A 17,835-nucleotide genomic window follows, 5' to 3' on the forward strand; every position below is an offset into this window, starting at 1 on the left:
TTGCGTTCTCGGAAAATCGCGTTAAACCCGGAACTAATCAAAAATGTTTCCATCCGCTCCAGTTTCCTCTACCTAATCTCGACATTTTCAGAATTTCGGGATTTTCAGAATTCTAGGAATAATTTACTAAAGTGTATGTTGAATTTAATGCATTTCTGAGTCCTAATTTTAATTTAAAATAGTGTAGAATGATTAGATGAAAAACCGTTGACTTTTGAAGTCGAATACTGAGGCATAAAAAAAAAGATTTTTATTATTTATCCTTTGAGTGTGTAACCTCTTTGCAACTTAAATGAATTTTGTTGATTTGTATAACAAGTGTATGTATATAATTTTTTTACTATAATGCTCCTTTTCTTAGTTGAAAGCTCGTGGTAAAATGGGTAAAGAGCAGGAGAAGAAAAAAGCTTCTGGGTATTGAAATGCTTCAACGGCGGACACCGTTGAGTGTCTGAGATGTTGCCATTACCCAGAGATGTGTTTTGGGGGAAAATCTGTCTATGATCTGCGCATATCTCAGTACGCAAGGATATCGGAATGACTCTCATTTTCCACCCACATTCTCTCCCACGGAGCAACTCTACTGACCAAAGTGCGATTCTCTCCTCTGCTATTTCATCCACTATAATTTTCCACTCTCCTGAGATGTCTCATTTTCATGCATTCTGGGTTCCGGTGGCCCTAACTCTGGTGTGCTTCCACATGCAACCAGCCAGACACTAGGAGCAGCATCAGTTTGTTCCAATTGCTTTTGCCAAAGCATCACAGAAAGGCGCCTCACGTCACGGGATTCAGTGCTCGTTTGTTCTCCCTCGTGGTCGGTGCGTTCCAAAAAGATTTTTTTTGTTCAAAAGTTACCGTATCGTCCAACGGACAAAGCAGTGTGGAACATAAAAGAAAATCACCCAACAATAATCGTTTCAGTGATTTAGATTTTCTTTGGCTATGTGCTACTGATCATGAAGTGAATCCTAAATGGATTGGAATGAAAAAGGAAAATGAACTAACATTTGGAATTGAATTGTGTGATTAATAATCAAAGTGTTTGTATTTTGTTTTAATTGGTTTGGGCGAGAAAATCCCACAAAATTTATTCCATGTACTATTTCAACATAAAATGAACAAATGTCAGGGAGATAAAAACATTTCCTAAATGAAATGAATTAAATATTATTACTGGGGATCCTCTGGAGTATTGGTGGATTCGACAATTAATATTTAAATGTATGTGAATGTGTGATCCAATGAAGTGAAAATAATTGAATGAATGGGTGTGAATGCGGCTATAGTATCAAAACCCCCATCCAATCGTAATTTGCTCCTGAATTTTTGAATAATTCATCACCACTAATGCCACTGAATATCCCAAAAATGAAATTATTGAGGGAGAGATATTTTGATGTTTCACTCGAATGTGATTTAGGGCTTTGGCTTGGAAAAAAAAAGTTGTATCCACAGACACAAAAACCAGCAGAAATTTTTGTCATTCCGCAAAAGCTCCACATGAGAAAGTGCGGCAAATTGTGGAGAATATTTCGTGATGAGGGAATTCAGTGTGAAATTAACTTTGTCAATTGAATTTAATTCACTCCACATTGGATAACGTGCACGGGATGAATGTGATGGTGAAAATTGAGAGAAGTTATATATGTGCATAGAAAATGTGTTGAGGGATGGTGAAAACTGAGCTTTTCGGGAAGTGGCAAAAAGTTTCAACTTGTCGCGCCTTGATACCAAGAAGTGTTAGAGATTGATTTTCACGAGACTTTTTGCTCCAAGCATAAAACTTCAACCAATCCTATGAAAATTCTCTCTTTTTCTTTTCTCTAACAAATTGTTTTAATGGTTGAAAAAGTTGAAGAAAATATAGAGCTTTTCCTTCTTTTTTATTTTCTTTCTCAGCAACTATTTATGAACTTTTTCACGGTTCATGTGACTCTTTGCAAAGAAAAAGTTTCAGCATGAAATTGTGAGTGTGTGAAATTCCTACAATCACTTGAGATTTGATCAGTTGAGACAGGAATTGTGGACAGGAGAATTTGGTGGTGTTGAATGAATTGCGATTGATCAGATTGTCTTTTGGTATGTCGCACAAAATCCCTAACATTGTGCTTGCTCAGCTACAATCTTTTCTTCCTGCTGTTCTTTTAACGTCAAGGGGATTTCTAGAGATATCCTAAGCAATTTTTTCCATCCACATCTTTGAATTTTTTTTGCCGTTGTGACAATGAAAGCTTAACGTGGTAGATTTTATGCTCTATTTAACTCAATTCCAAAAGCGTTGTGTGATTCCTCACCATTTTCAATATGCAACAGCAATTATTATGAATAATGTAGGATTTGTGCCATTGGATTTGAAATATTTGAACGCTTCATAAGCTATGCTGCAAGCATTTATGAGCACTATGCAGTTATAATATTAATTAACTAAAAAAGGGGTGGCAAAGCATCCCAGGCTTTGCGAAATGCTCGAACTCGTGACTTAGATGTTATACCTCAAAAGTACTTTCGCATCATTTACCGTTTACCGGTTCTCAACCGATTTGAACCGATTCATAAATCTCTCAAAAGATCTCTCAAAATAGTTTTAAAAGTAATAGGATTGATTTTCAGATGAAAATTTTTTATCGGTTATGAACCGATTCATTACCGATTCAAAACCGATTGGAATCGGTTTAGTTTTATAGGAAATTCCAAGACCTTTCCAATGACCCCAAACATGACTCCATTTGCTTGATAAATGCGCACTCTAGTGTTTTTTTAACCTTTGACCTTGAAAAGCCGTTATTAGGAATGATTCAACGGTATTTTTGTATATGGACGAAATGTTCGCCTGGATAATCTCTAAAACATATCCAAAAATGAAAAAAAGCACGCCGCGTGTTGGAGCAATCCCACAAAAACATGGTTTTGGTGGGGAAGGGGAGGATGGGAGGGGGGGGGGAAAGAGGGGCATGTTAACGATCCTTGGGTCGACTTATGGGAGGGCCCCCGAAGGTCCCAAGTCTCTATCTCTAACCGTTTGGCCTCTAGAGCTGATGACAGCCGGATGGACAGACGGCCAAACGGACAGACGCACAGACGGGCAGACGGACAAACAGCGTGACGAGATTTCTCAGAAATCGTCTGAAACGTGAAGATTTGTTAAGAAAAGTGGTCTCCGGGGGATCGAATGTGGAAATTTGGGGAGGGGGGTGAAGAAATTGAGGGATTATATATACTGCTCTCTCCGTAGAGTTCGAGCAGTAAAAGAGACTACAAATTAGAGTTTTAAATGAGCAAATTTTACAAAAAATCAAAATATCAATGAGAGGAAAAACTTCAAACTTAATCTGGTTAACTTCTATCTTTTGTTACTGATTTATTCGAATATTATTTTTCATTTATTTATAGGGGAGACCTGGGAAGAGCTAATTAGGAGTAGAATTAGACTTTAAAAAGATTATTGTGCAAACTACTTTTTATTCAGAGTAATTAACTCCTTTCCTATTCATTGAAATTTTTATCAGTTTGATTCAAACATATTTTTTCACAAACTATAGCCAAAGAACAATTTCACTTACTGGCTGATTCGGCTCTAGTCTCCCTTACATAAAATTTGTTAAAATAAATGTTCCTCGAAGAGAAGCATTCAATTGAGGGTCAAAATATATAGTTATCTCAAGACTTTATGCTTTCGATTTCACGGATCTGTACTAAAAAAATGTTTTTTAGAGATTTTATCCAGTATTACACAAAGATTTTTACGATTTTTACCAGGGTAGGGATGTTCTAAAGGGGCCCCGGTCAAAATCCCGAAAGCCAAAATCCCGAACGCTAAAATCCCGAAGGCCCAAATCCCGAATGGGCCGAAATCTCGAAAGCCAAAATACCGAATTCTTCAAAGTGTCATAGCTACTCCCAGGATTGCACCCGAGCTTGCTGGAGGCAAAGGAAAATTCTCTGTATCTTGGAAAGTGATTCTACTCATTATTCTCCATATAATTTGATTCCTTTCAGGATTTTAAACATTGGGATTTTGGCTTTCGGGATTTTGGCGTTCGGGATTTTGGCTTTCGAGATTTTGGCTGCCTCCAGTTCTGAAGATTTAAATTTGATTTTAACATCCGAAATATGTTGATCATTTTTAATTAAAAATATCAAAATATGCTGTAAGAATTGTTGCAATAACTTTTGTCGAAAGAGCAATTATATCATTTGATCATTTGATCAGTCATTAGTTTTTTTCTTGACCTTCCAACATTGCCACTTTTATCCCCAGCGGCAAATTTTCAGTATATCTTGGCAAATCAATCGATTTACAGGGAATGATGTCCTGATCTTTGTCCCTCAGATCTATATTACCCATCTGTCGCGACGTCAGCATAAGGCGAACGGTTGGAAATAGCATTTTAAGGTTTTCAAGGGACTCCCCCATAGTATATTTACAATTGTTTCCTGTACCTATGCAACTATCGTGCGTCGTCTCAGGCATGTTTCTAATTTCCAAGACAAAAATGCACTTTGACTTTCTCTCACCCCACACAGAGGATGCTTAGTACTTAGGGGAAAGTACTTTCTCTGCGAACGTTCATGCCTTCGAATAATGTGAATTTCTTTCACTTTTCCTAATAGACTTACCCATAATTATTAATAATTGATAATAAGCTAATTAATATTTAATAGAAATGTATAAGTCTCTTAGGAAAACTGAAAGAAAATTCACATTATTCGAAGGCATGAACATTCAAAGGGAGAGTACTTTCTCCTAGATAAAGCTCACTTAAAAAAAAAAAAAAACAGATGAAAAAACTCTATTTAAAAGGTGCCTCAACTCAAAGGTATCCTACTTCCCCCTGCCAAATTTCACCTGCCAGGTGAAATACCAGATGAAAAATGCTCCATATATGACAATATAAGTCCCAAAAACTGGATTGGAATTGTTGTACGTGACAACTGTTAGTGATCTATTGAACTATTTTTGTGCATTTGAATTTTTAATGTTTGCAGAAATTAATAAAAAATAAACTACAAAAATAATTGTCAAATAGATAGACAAATTTCACTACTGGAAATAAATGGGTGATTTTGATCCCTATGCAATACTTTCGGGGAGTTGAATATTATCCATAATTTAAAATGGTTCATTTTGATATATTTGAAAAATTCAATGGTGTCTCTTGAGATTTCGTATGCATATTTACCTTGATAGGATATGTTTTATCATTTTATTACTCACGAAATATTCTTCTCACCTGATAAGCGATCCCCATAACATTTTTTTCGAGAGAAATCCGAAAGAGTTAAAATAACATTCCGGAAATGTTTATTTTACCCCGCAGTATTGATCCGAAATTGGTGTAAATATGACCCTTTTTAGGTGTATTGGGGGTTAAAGTTACCCTTTTCATGTTAATTTCACCCTTAAAATGATGAAAAATTAACATTACAAAATGTTGATATATTTTTACGCCTAAAAAGTGTTAAAGTTACGAGGAAAAAAAAGTTAATCGCACCCCCGTTCTTTCTCAGTGTTATTATTAGGTGAAACCAGAGCAGAATTAGCCAGCAAATGAAATTTTTATCTGCGTTTAATTTATGAAAAACATCTTTAGATCAAACTGATAAATATTTTTATAAATAAGTAGAGAGATGTTTATTTTGATGTGTAATTCTATGCCTGCATAGGGAAAAATAGGGCCCTTTTGAATTGGGGCAGTTTTTAAATTGTTTTTTTCTTATTTGTAAATGAAAAGAGCATATCATGATATAAAGTTAACTCCACAAATCAATTGCGATGCTAAATTACATTATGATATGGCTCAATTCCATTTAAAAATTGGAGAAAAAGCCGAATTTGAAAGCTGTCCCAATTCACAATTGCCCCGCTTCCCCCTAATCTTCCCCGGTTTCCTCCATTGTTTATCTTGCAGTGAAGTAAACGTTAAATTGAACATCTGACACCTACAATGAATTAATTTGACCCTTTCACTGTACCCAAAATATGATTCTTGTAAAAGTATAGGGGAAAGTCGTCTGCCTTTAAATGCAGCAGCCTTCAAATGTTGCGATTTTTTCGTTGTTCTTAAAAGCATAAATTATATTCTATTAACTATGAGGTAGATATCCATCATCCTCACAAATCATCAAAAAATGGAGAGCCTAGCTCTTATTTCCTAGATGCTAGATCAAAAAAAATGAAAATGAGCTCTAAACTGTAATTTTGATGTTCCACAAATCATGTGATTTTTCATAGTAAAAATCATTTTACAAATAAATCTTCTATTGTGACACATAGAAGGTTAATCAGGCTTAATATTTCTGTTAATACATTTTGGTTCAGATGACACAATTTTTGTGGGTGGCAAAAATTTGAAAATATCACCCTGCAGCAGCCTTTGAATGCTAATGTCGTGTGCCTTTAAATCCTATCTTTCCATACATCAAAACATGTGAAATCGAACTCATACTTTTCTCTGACCAACGACATACAAATACTTATAACCTGCTATCTTGCTCCGGCCGGGATGTTTCAAGTTGACAATTTTCAACTTCAATGGCTTTTTCTTCCAAATTTTCAAGTTCAAAACAGTTCGTCAGAAAAATGTGAAGAAAAGTTATTGTTTAATGTCTTTTGACTGCAGTGATGATTTTAGTGAGTGCGTTAGGCTTCAACCTATTCATTTATAGCCCATTTAGTTTTATTGATTCAATATTCTCAGTGAAAAAAAAAACATTTAAAGGCAGCTGCCTCGCGTTTGAAGGCAGACTATGCCAGCTGCCTTCATACAAATCGACATCACTTTTTTAATTTCCTCAGAAGGAAAAACTGAGGACATGCAAGTGCTAAATGAGGTAATCATATACGCCGAATGAACAAGAGAATTTTTTGGTGTAGTAGAAAATAAAATCCATTTTGTGGATTCTTCAGAAAAAAATCTTAAATTTGGAACTCCATTTTTTCGTTTGAAGGCAGACGACTTTCCCCTACCTCTGGTAATCCATTTATTTTTACTAGTGTAACTTCATTTAAACTTTAGTAATTATGTGGGCAACACTTCATTATATAGTTAAAAGTTGTTTAATTGCAAATTTCCTAATTTTTTTTGTGATGTAGAAAATTGCAAGAATTTGTTGTATCACAAATGCTTCCCGGAAGCTTCAATAGGGTTAGAATACCATTACACTGATTAGTTTCTTTTTGACTTAAGAAAAATCGTTAATTCAAATGAATTCTCGGTATCTGTTTTATTTCAGGTCATTGTCTTTCTCTTTGAGCTGTGGGTTATTCAGAAGGGACACCTTCATAAGTTAGGTTTATTCTTTGGCAAGGAAGAATGTATTTATGTGGGCTTCTTGGTCCATTTGTGCTCGCTCAATTACATCGAGTGTGGTGACTTAGTTATATCAATTGGAGTGTTTTGGCTCAATTCAATTTGAAGGTAGTGGATGGGTAATATATGTGAAATGAATTTCACGAGGGTAAACTAGCCCTGAAAATTTTACACAATTAACCATTTTGGTTTTGGGGGTACAAAATTGATGGGGTGTGTCAGAGAATTGGGACCAATGTGTGTCATTTGAAGGGGTCCACCCGAGGGTGAATTTGTTAAATTAGATTTTTCTTTTCACTTGATTTTAATGTCACGTTTTTCCGCGTCAATGGCATGGAAGAGGCATCTTGGCAGAGAAAGGAAAAGAAGAAGAAGAAAAAAAAAGAACACGAGAAACCTAATTGAATTTGAGACATCACCCTCATATCATCGCAATTTTGCGTGTGTTCGGTCCACCGAAATTCTTCTGAGGGCAAGGGATGAAATTCATCTTGGGAGTGAATTGTGTTGGACCATGGGATGGACGACAATTATTTGATAACAAACAATACCCATTTACTTTCTAGGCACGATTTAACCCTGAAACACCTCTCCTTCACTGTTTAGTGCCATCAAGAGTATGAATGAGGTGGTGGACCGAGAGACTAACAAATAGAGTTAGAGAGACAGAAAATTCTATTGCTCGTCCATGGAGTTATCATATAAACCCAGAGTGTGTCTCGCTGAAAGTAATTTAATAAACAAGACGAAAGAGTGAAAGACGATGATGCACTTCAAAGTGCTCCATTGAGCCCACAATTCAATTTCTCACAGAACAATTTAGTGGACAATTTATTTGGTGTAATCCCGCACACATAGTGATACAACCATCATCGGTACGAGATCTGTGGATGTGATTGAGTTCGAGGAATTAACCATTTAGCGTTCTATGTGAGTATATCAACATTATTATGTTTATGAGGTTTATGAGTGTTTGGGCTCTTTACACAAACCCCTACTCCAGGCATATTCGCCTCTTGCACAGAACCTACAAACAAGAGTGTCATTGTTAATTTCAACTGGTCATCAAATGTAATCTGAAATTAATGAAGTGGTGCTTTTAGAGGCACTCCACCATATCTCCTCCACAAATCATATGTGGTTCTGGCTGAAGAAGAGAGTGTCATTGTTTTCTATAAGATTTGCGAGAACGCGGGTACTTCCTCCTTTCAGATGTAATTCATATTAGGACAATAATCTCTTATAATCTCTGTAGTCTTCTGCGGTTTTTTGAGCGCTATAGCTACAGATCCATGATATCAATTATGAATCAGTATACATATTTGAAGAAAAATGTTTGTACTAGTAAATTATATTAAATGTATTAACTGTCATGAAAATTCATACTCTGTTATCAAAAAGAATGACAAAGGAAAATGAGCGAAATATAAACTGGTTTAGGGTAAGTGTGCCAAATTCCGGCCAGCTTGCAATTTCGGCCATATTTTTTGTTCCCAGAATTTCCATGAATTTTTAGTTTTTGGATACTTTTGAGATTATACAATCCAAAAAAATAACAAAAATGTCGCTTCGACGAGCAAGATGATTTGAAAAAGATATTTAAAGAATTCTGGGAGGGCAAGGAACTATAAGAATGAAGGTGGACGAAATAGGCCACCAATGCTATGTCTATATTTTTATTAATTTTAAAATGTATTAAGAATGATTTTAGAGAAAATAAAGATGATAAATTGTCTGCAAGGTTCCAAGCAACATTCCTTATAAAAGAGTAACAAAAATATTCAATTTTTATTAAAAATATTACATTTCAAACTTGTGATTTTGTCGCTTGCATGCAACTATGCCGAAATTTGGCACACTTACCCTCTATATTCTAAAAACCATTCCAAAATTGAAAAGAGACATAGAAGAAAGTAGTCTCATTGAATGTGTCAGCCATTCATTTATTCACTTATTTCCCTCAAAGCAAAAATTCTATATTATGAATCGAAGTTAATAGAAAATATATAATAAAATTAACAATAATTTATAGAACAAAATTTTTCTTTTGAGAAATGAGAAAAAAGTTAAAATATTCAATTGCTGGTACATTCGTAGGGCGACAACTGTTTCCTAATTTAAAGATATTCAATTCAAATTCAATTACCAGATCGTTATAAATTTAAGATGAGTTACAATATTTTTGTATAGGTTCAGTTTTCAAGATCTTTTAGATGTCATGCTGTGTTACCATACACCCAGTTGTTCGTCCGTTCATCTTTAATTACGCATAAAACGGTTAAAGATAGTGACTTGAAGTGTTCATGAACCATCCATACGAGTTGACTTTTACATAAATAATACAAACAAATACCCTGGGATCGATAATTTAGAAGTGATGCGACACTCTTGAATATAAAAATTAAAGGCCGAAGTAGATTTAGGTTGATCCTCGAGAGTATATACGTGTAAAATTTGGCGTAAAGGATTGGGTAAAGGAAATTTATCCAAAGGACCTCTAATCGACGATCGTAAACCCTAGTGTATGGAAGTTTGGGATTAAACTTTACTGCCAAATTTAACAGACTAAATATTTTCGAGAATCAGCTCAAGTCTATTTATGCCCTAAGTCACGAGTTTGAATATATTGCAACACTGAGAAAAAAAGGGGGTGCAATTAATTTTTTTTCCTCATAACTTTAACACTTTTTAGGTGTAAAAATATTTCAATATTTTTTAATGTTCATTTTACACCTTTTGAAGTGTAAAATAAACATGAAAAGGGTAACTTTAACCCATAATACACCTAAATAGCATAATATTTACACCGATTTCGGATCAATAATACAGGGTAAAATTAACATTTCCGGAATGTTATTTTAACCTTTTTGGAATTGTCTCAGTGAAGGCTGAAACATTTTATCATCTTTTTAATAGATTTCATCAAGTAGAGAATACTAAAATTTAGAAAGAATAAGTTATTTATTCTTTCGGATTATACGGATTTCAGATTGGCAGTTTAACTTAATTCCCGAATTTCTCGAATTCCTAAATAATTTTAATAAAATTTAAATAATAAGAAATCCTAAAAAAATAAAGCATTTTTAGTAGTTTTTCGGAGACTAATGGACAATTTTCACTTAACCTCTAATCTTTAGTCTAGTTTTCTTACAAATCTTGGCTGATAACAAATTTAGAGAATGTAAACCACATAGCTAAACCTTCTGTCTGAAGTCGATTATTCTTCTATTTTTGATACAGTAGAGTGAGATGGAGTAATTTGAAATCATGTGTAATTTGGAACTTTGAGATTTTCTAACAGTTTTAGATTGCAAAAAGGAAAAGAAAAACAACGAAGAAGTACTCTCGATAGTAAAATCTTATACTTCTTCGTGGTTTCGTTTTTCTCTTTGTCCATCTGAAACAGTGAGAAAATCTCAAAATTTTCAAAAAAAGCTTGATTCCGAATTACCTCATCTTACGTTGGATGCTTTGGCCTTCGGAGGTGATTTTGCTCTCTGTTGCTCGTAAGCTTTCTTTAACTCTTAGTACTTATAGATGGACTTCATCGACCAGGATTTGATTGGTAAAGACCATCTATTGAAATTAAAGAAACTCTTAAGAACAACAAGATTAGGAACAAAGTCATTCACGAAAGGTTTCGAGATTAGACATACCCCAATTACTTTCAATTATTCCTTCTAACGGGTTTTCGGTAAAGTTGACCTGTAATAGTATTTTTCCTAATCGATTTTTTAATGAAGCGAATGGGTAAATTAATTTTAATCATATTTTTGTTTCAATTACATCAGTATTATTCAGATTGGGTTTTGAGGCAATTTATGGGAATCATCCATATTGGACTTTGACAAGTAAAATTAAATATCAATTGCGTATAGTCATGAACTTGCAAATACGGAGGAATATTCATTGAATGCAAAAGACCTTATTCTTCCAGTTATACAATGCAGGAACATTTGAATTTTTAATACACAGAACCCAGTTCTCAAAAAAATTGTTCCCACAAGCTAGTAATTTCGTCTTAAACATTTATCAATGAATTTAGTGTCCTAAATTAGAATGTACAAAAATATAGGCACTATCCTGTAAATGCATGGAGACTGGAGACTATAGAAAACATTTATAAAGAGCGAGCTTAATAACAAATGTATTCTGGGTTATATCTTTTTAATTATAATCAGAAATGATTTAAAATTTACTCTACAAGTCTTTTAGCATTGTACTCATATTTTCTTCCCTTCTGCGCGCAAACCACCCTGATTTCCACAATTTTGCTGCATTGTAACAAAAGATTAAAGTGGAGAGATAATGAGAACAATTGGTAAGCACCGACAGGGAAAAGTTTCACGATAAAATAATTAATTTTTCCTCCCTCTTTCATTTCATTTGTGTTCTTCCACAACAGCATTTTCATAAATTTCCCTGTTGAATTCTATGTAGTGTGTTTGTGAAAAATTATATTAATAATATCACTGAACCATTTGCTTTTCACAAGAAAATTGCCACGCTCTCAGAAGGTTAATTTGCAGAAATAAGAGAAACTCGTGCGATGGCAGAAGAAAACCCATAAATCATACTTAGGCGCTTTAAGTATTAAAGTGGGGTAGGGGCTAAAAAAAAGTGGATCCATGCTTTTGCAATTTCCTCTCAATAAATAAACTTAAATACAAATTGTTTGATGTGTGCTGGATAAGGAGATGTATATGTGAAATATCCTGGCAAAAGTGATTGTGCCAAGGGAAAAGCTTTTAGCTTTAGCACGACTTTATATCCACATGTAATATCTACATACATATATCCCTTAGAGTGAATGGTGGAGAGCGAATGAAAAAGCTATTATTGAAAAGGAGAGAGAAATGTCGTTGAAGGAAAATAATACTCTGTAGATTTTCAATTTAGGACTCTGTTGAAACTTGGTTACAATGATACAATACAAATGCAAAATCATTAGTCTTTGCCTTAGTTTTCCTCTTTTCACACCCCACCCAAAGTATGTCTACCATCAATGAGGATATAAAACATTATCCATGACGTTGTATTTTAGTGACGAAAGGATTGCTTTCTATGAGAGAATGAGAGAGAATAAACACAAACATAGAATGACGGGGAAGTTCCAACAATTTCATTAATATTAGCAGCAGTGTCGAAATCCTCCAATTTCTCCCCAAGTCCGCATCGAAATTTGCTCACTCTGTATTTACTCACTTCATGTTTGTACGAAATTTATCTCCCCCAAAAACCTCTGGCACAGTGTTTGAATTGTTGATCACTCACGGTGAATCCTTTTCAGGTCCAACAAACATCTCCTGAATCTATTTGTACATTCCCACGCATCAATTGGTGGAATTTCCTCTCTCTAATCAACTCTGTTTTATATCATTGTTGCCTCAATTGTCACAATTTACTGCTAACAACTCAACTGCATTGCGCATAGTTATTCACAATCCGGGTTTGAAAGGCAGTTTTACATTGTATCTCTGTATAAATTACTTTTGCACTTTTGGCTGTGTTCAGTATTAAATTTATGGCAAACTACGAACTTATATACTGCAAAATTGAATGAAATTCATTTCAGATTTTACAACTTCTACGGTTAGTCCACAGTATCTTGCATAGATAATGGACTTCCTTAAGGGGAATTCCAAAATAATAAGATAATACAAGTGATAGTATCATGGTGACAACTTTTTTTTTGTAAAATGCGGGAACAGGGCAACATTAAATTTCATTGAACTTCGAATGACCATTACAAGAAGCTTTATGAAGCTTTCAGTGATAAGAATCGTTCAAATAATTTTTTCGAATTTATTTATTAAAAAAGGTTCAAATTATCAAATTACATTGCCAAACTCTTAATCATAAAAATGTAAAAACACGCTTAATTAATCGAAATACAACAGCTAAATCATTTAAAATGCTATGAATTTTAAAAGACTAGCTTATATTGAATACCAAAATTTAAGTAATTTTAATACGTGGTAGGGTCATTCATTTTCAACCGCTTATCCCTATTGGGGTCGCGGGACTACGTGGTAGGGTAAAAGTCCTAATTCAAAACCATTTCCTGACGCTTTAACTTTAATAGAAGATTAAACACATTAAGTTCATATTTTTTCTGAAGAAAATTACATAAATTTGCTCCTTGACTATTCTAGAATGTTACTGTTTAGTGAAAATTCTTTAGATATAATTTGAAAACTTCTTAAATACAAGAAAAATACGCGAGCGTAAAATGCTTCTATTGTAAACAAATTAATCCAAATGGAGACAAGGGAAATTTTCTAATTGGAGACAAACAGTGTAAGTGAAACCGCGACGAAAGGCTTCTAAAACCTTGTTGAGTTGCTCTTGAGCGCAGGATTTGTTCTTGTTCCTGGTCTTTTCTCCTTTTCCATCTAAAACAATAAGAAACTCTCTCCAAAAGAATCATATTTCCGGGGTTTCCTATTGAAGCATTTGCAGACACTTTAAAAAAAAACCTTTTTGTTCACGAAATAGGTAATTATATATCATTTGAAAACTTCACGTATCGTTAGCAATAAAGACTTAGCATTTAATTTAACTGAAATAACCAGAAATATGATATAAATGTTAAACAAAACGAATAAACAACAGTCACCTCATTGTGTTTTTCATTGGAAAGCATGGTCAATCGATGAAAAATTCGATGGTGAAAAGGTACACTTTTAATTTTTCTGAGAAATTCACAAATTAAAATATGTGAATATGAATGGATTTTCGCTTTATTTGAAGCAAAATTAACTAAATAATGAAACTGTGGTATAGAAAATATATAAATATAATAATTTAGTACTGTATTTATCATAAAAATAGTGATGTTTCCATTTGGAGTAGGTAAAAATTTCCATTTGAAGCAGGTTTTGAATAAGCTTAATTTACCCTATGTGTAGCCAATGGTTTGCTATAAATAATTTGAAGTAGAGTAAGCAAACGAGAGGAAGAAAAACTGGTAATATCAAACCATCTCGGAAACAGCATCCACTTGTGACAATTGTTTCAATCTAAAGCACTTTATTAACACGGATTTGACCTTTGTCTTCTTCTCCGTTACTTTTTATAATAAGCCGACGTAAACTTATTTCCGTACATCAAGTCTACTAACCCAAAAAAGCTGAAAATCACACATAAAGAAGTGGCAAAGGGTCCCAGGCTTTGCAAAGTGCTCGAACTCGTAATTTAGGTGACCTCAAAAGTACTTTCGTATTGTTTATCGGTTTCTCAACTGGTTCTCAACAGATATAAACCGATTTGTAAATCACTCGAAAGATCTCACAAAATAATTTTAAGAGCAATAAAATGGATTTTCGGACAAAAATGAGGTATCGGTTCACAAACGATCTGAACTGATTTATAAAATATTCAAATGTCCCCCTACTAAATAACAATTTTTTCGAAAAGAATTTGTGAAATACTTAAAACGAAAATTTATGAACAAATACGCGCACTTCACTGATTCGGTTTGCCACTGATTGACTAAAAAGCCAAAGGCACTAAAGAGCTAACATTCAAAGTGGAGCGTTCAACGGTCTTCAGACTCTAATTTTATATAAAAAGCTTAGAGAGAAGTAGGTTTATTTTGAGCTATGGGGCTTCATTGTGATAATCGATTTTTACGAAGATTTCTAAAGAAAGCTGAGCCTTACAATTATTTTATTTACTTCCACAATTTTTTTGCAGACCTAAATTACAATACCTTAAAACCCAGTATTACTTCAGATATATGAGAAAAATCGTATATTCATGTAGGCTTGTAACTTAAAGTAGCCTCATCTTGCCTTAATTTCTCTAATTTCTTAACAGATGCAATTTTTAATAATTTGTATTCCTAGGGCAATTGACCCAAAAGGTTGAGAACAACAACTTGCTGTTTACAAATCTGAAATATTTTGGAATAAGTTTGAACCTATCTTTCAGTATGAATACTATATACCTCAGATAATACTTGTCTCAACCTTAACCTGAGATATCCTGTTGTTTCACAGAAGTTTGTAACATCTATTTGGATGAAGCCTTAGGCGAAGCTTATTTAGAAAGTTCAATGCTGAATCTGAAAAATATTATATAAAGAAAAACTTGCAGCTTTGTATAATACGTCTGTCTATGTTTTAAATACTCAATATATGTTGAGTTAGAGACATGATGTCACAATACTGCATTTTCTGTGAAAAAAAATTGAAGCATTTCATAAATGACGTACTATTTTTAAAAAGATATGGCAAACCTTAACAGCTCTCACTCAGTGAATTTAATTTTTTTAAAGTTGTCGAATATATCGATTGAGAAACGAAGTCTTTGAAGTGATTTTACTTTGCCCTTCAAAAATTCAAAATTATGAATTTTCAAGATATTTTTATGTATGGACGAAATGTTCAGTCGTATAATTTTAAAATATTTATCCGAAAGTAAAAGAAATCGTAGGAACGGTTTTCAAAATAATTTAAAAACACGGGTTTAGAGGGGGAGAAGAATAAAAAAATAAAATAAAATGAAATAAAATAAAATAATATAATAAAAGGGATATACATTTAACTAGTATGTAGATAACTTAAGATTTTTGAAAAACGATTCTGAAACAAAAACTGAATTAACTATTTTATCCCTGCCTTTCCCCTTTTTATGTGGAGTATTTGTGGTTCATTAGAATCTCAAATCTGTTTAGAAATAGGATTTTATTCGTATAGTAACCATTTTATGCTATAGAATGGCACATGCGATATTATCCATATGAATGAAGAACCACCCACATAGAAAGACACAGGGGTGGCTGGAGTAGAGAAGTAAATCCCCGATTGTTGTAGGTTGTCATGTTTGAAATTTTTCAGCTTCATTTCACTATGTCATACATAATAAATGGTTGGCAGAAAGTTACCCCTCACAACGGTTGATAAAAGCAAATCCGGGGAGATATGCCTAATTGAGTTCGTTGTGATTTGGGTCCCCAGGAAAATGCGTTTCGATAGCTATATAATGTTGATTTTTCAGGCAAGAGGAGTATACACATACTTCAAATTGAAATTGATACTCTCTGTATTGTCCCCTTCTGCCACCCACAGTCTGGATTTCTGTCCATCTATCCTGGAGTGTTTGTCACAAAATTTCACTCTGGGATAGCAACCCAAAAATGTTTAGAATGCCATTCTCTTTCCTATTGACCTGTTTTTTTTTAACATATTTTCTCTAAAAACAAGCATTTCGTTACTAACAGAAAAATAATACAAAAACCCATAGTAAATTTTTATATAAATACTTCTCTACCCCAATCTATCGATGTAACTTAATCAATCCCGCCACATTATTTCATGAAAATCTCTTAAATTCACAGCACGATTCCCATTTGAACTGATTTCAACTTTTTAATTGCTTTCAAATTCGATAATTTCCAACTTTGATTGTTAAAATTCCATTTTAGAAACTCTCTGAGGGGGTGACGAGAGATTTATGTAATATAGTGATTGGGGATGATGAATCTCCTCAATTGAGTGCTCAAAAATACGTAAAAATACTTCGGATTGGGAATAAGTGAATAACGGAAGAATTTTCACTGATTTTACGTAATTTAATATTCCTTTCTGGAGTAATATCACCATAGTGAATATTTGGGTCCACCTTTGGGATCCCTGCTACAATTAGATTTATGGATAAAAGGATTTGTATCCAAAAATAAGTTCAAAAGCTTTGGATAAAACCTTTTTATTATTGGTAAGATATCATTAAATAAATGGGGACAAAAGAGGAACGTGGAATTGAAGAAAAGGGGAAATATATAAAATATTATATTAGTTGAGTCACCAAATTCTTTAAAAAAATTACCATTTATACAATAAATATTTATCATTCAGTACATATTCACATCAGTTATTATTGTCATAGTTTACGCGGAAAATCGATAATATTTATTTGCCGATTTTCTGTTACCGTTCCGTTTTTCTTTATGTTTGGGTTTTTAGTAAAATTTTTTCAAGCATATTATATAATCGTACTTTTTAAAGAAAACCACATTCGTTTGCGTATTAATTCTTTCTTGAACTTTACCGAGAAAGAAATATATAAAATCTCTATATATTTTGACCATCCTAAGATATGACTTCTACTTCCCGCAAACCCATATTTTGAAAAAAATAACGTTGAATTATACAATATAAGGGTTCTTTAAAACCAAAATTGGTCTTAAAAACCCGTGGTTAAAACTTACCTGAGTAGAAATTATATTGCGATTGTTAAAAGTCATGTGATATCCAAGAGAATTATGACCCAAGTTCCTGAATAGTATATAGTCTGTGATAAGTGTAGAGAAACTTCCTGTAATAACTCCCAAAAATAGAATCATCGAGATATCTGAATAGAAAAGACTGAATATATATCCGGAGAAAAAGGGCTGATTTCTAATATCGATCTCATATTTCACAAAACAATTAATATATTTCTTTTACACAATTAATTTAATTTAAAACATTAACAAAATTAAGGGATGAATTAAGATTTAAAAAACTCCACTTTAACT

At 33.4% G+C, this 17,835-nt stretch overlaps 1 protein-coding gene across 4 annotated transcripts in view; it reads left to right on the forward strand.

The window, feature by feature from the left end:
• Nucleotides 1-688: 688 nt before the first annotated feature.
• Nucleotides 689-17,835, forward strand: part of LOC129799092 (uncharacterized) — a 207,623-nt gene continuing 190,476 nt past the window's right edge. The window contains exons 1-2 of one of the 4 annotated variants that reach the window (XM_055842743.1): nucleotides 689-1,043; nucleotides 7,880-8,243. The gene's annotated coding sequence lies outside the window, so the exon portion shown is untranslated. Of the gene's footprint in view, nucleotides 1,225-7,879; nucleotides 8,244-17,835 lie in introns of all 4 variants that reach the window. The other 3 variants (XM_055842752.1, XM_055842727.1, XM_055842735.1) reach the window with 3 other exon arrangements.

This window comes from Phlebotomus papatasi, chromosome 1 (assembly GCF_024763615.1).
Source record: "Phlebotomus papatasi isolate M1 chromosome 1, Ppap_2.1, whole genome shotgun sequence".
Classification (NCBI taxonomy): Eukaryota; Metazoa; Arthropoda; class Insecta; order Diptera; family Psychodidae; genus Phlebotomus; species Phlebotomus papatasi.